The sequence below is a fragment of the Pongo abelii genome, chromosome 3 (genome assembly GCF_028885655.2).
Source record: "Pongo abelii isolate AG06213 chromosome 3, NHGRI_mPonAbe1-v2.0_pri, whole genome shotgun sequence".
NCBI lineage: Eukaryota > Metazoa > Chordata > Mammalia > Primates > Hominidae > Pongo > Pongo abelii.
In genome coordinates this window covers 51,939,900-51,941,915 of record NC_071988.2, presented here as the reverse complement: position 1 = coordinate 51,941,915, position 2,016 = coordinate 51,939,900, and positions in this window count along the sequence as shown.

Here is a 2,016-nt window from a genome sequence, read left to right as displayed (position 1 = left end):
AAGGATTCAAAAGTGAAAAAATTAGGATATGTACAGGATAATGTTCTTTATCCTACAACATCATAGGTAAATAAATTATATAAGAGACAGACTGTCTGGTTGTATGTAATAATGATCTGGTATCATTATCTCCACTTCTGGTCTTGCTACCCAGTATTCAATCCTCTAAACTCTGCCTCGAAAATGTGTTATTTACATCTCTACAAAAAGATAAATGTATTGTACATTACATGTTCATATATACCTAGAAACTTCCATTTAAGTACTGTCATGTCTTATTGTGGTCACGCAATAAATATTTCTTCCACTGGCTTTTGGAAATTGTAATTACTTGAAGTAAATAGTTACAAAGCAAATGAGTCAGTATTGACAGTTGTATCTTTTAAACCATGTTGAATCAGTGTAATCTGTACATTAATCTGAAGTCAAAATGCTGACAGTTATTAAATACACTTATTTGATCTAGCTCTTTGTAAAACACAATTGTATTTTCTTTTCTTTCCTAGCTGCTTTGTTTTCTCCTGCTGCCTCTACCTTGGGTAAGTTAAAGATGGTCATGTTTCCTCAGTGCTAAAGGATATACAGACTTAGCTTAATAAATACCAAGTTGAAGCCTGACAGAAATCAGCTGTGCCCCTCTCCAGATTGATGGCCCCTTTCCAGGTAGGTTTAACGTGCACATAAAATGTCATCTCTCTGAAATAATTTGTAGAAGATTAGTTCCATCGTGATTCAATTTGATAAGAATGGGTATTAAGAACTACCTCAGTGGACTTATTTGCACTAGTCTGGCTTATTGGTCATTTCCATAAAGATCTCTGAAGTGTGGAGGATAAACTAGCAGGAGGAAGAGCTCTTGAATCAGCAGCCCCCAGCCCTCTCAACCTGCCAGCCTTGTGGTTGCTGAATGTTTTCCATTACCTTAATGTATTTATCTGTTACACTTATGATCCCGGATTTAAATAGAGGGCTCTCACTGCTGGTCTTTGGCCTCCAGTTATGGCACCTGACTTCCAGTTGTCTTCATCGTATTTTATTTGTTTTAAAATAAGAGAGCTACACCATTATTTATCATTTTAAAAGTGATAGGCTGGAGGAAAATATATTAAAATAGGAAATATTTTTGCCCCTGAATGATGGGATTATAGGTAATGTTTCTGTTTTGTTTTTGTTATTTTCTCTACTTTCAAATTCTTTAACAGAAAAAAATTTCAGATGAAATATATTTAAAATGAACAATGAAGACTAATGCACCAGCCCCACAGATCATTAAAAATACCCCAAAATAGTAAAACAAGAGTCCGTGTCAAACCCAGAAAAGATCCATTATCATTTCAGTTGAGATTATGAGTGTCATCAAACCATAACACTTAACATATGAGAAAAATGTTAAGCAACTATACACATGGAGAATATTTCATAGTTCACAATGAGGTAGCTTCAACTCAAAATACCCAAGGATTGAAAGTTATATTTTTCAAATAACACTTAATGATTATTTTGTGGACTGGAGCATTTCTGTAAAGCATTTGTTTTCACCGCCTAATATCTTTACAACACAACTCACATTCATTTATTTTACCCTCTTTTATACCTCCCTGTTTTATGTTCTCTTTGAACTTAAAGGGACTAGTTCATATTCTTTAAAAATTTCCTTGTTTTCCTCCACATTGCCTTCTTCAAATGTTTTTCTACTTAAATCTTAGGATATACATTGAAACAGATTTTACAAACTCAGATAACTAAACTACAAAATTAGACGTTTAATATATTAGTATTCAGTACTTGGGTGACAAGACTGAATTAAGTTAGAAAAAAATGGGTTAGAAAAGTTAAACTTAAGACTGCCATTTATACACATCTGATGGAAATAAGTATGGTGACAATGATCTTAAATGAAAATATTATATAACTGTATACTTGTGGAACTGAAAGCTGCATAAAGAAGAAATTTTAAATCCATGTTTACTTATCTTCCTAAGTATAAATGATAGACTAATACCAAAGTATGTTAGA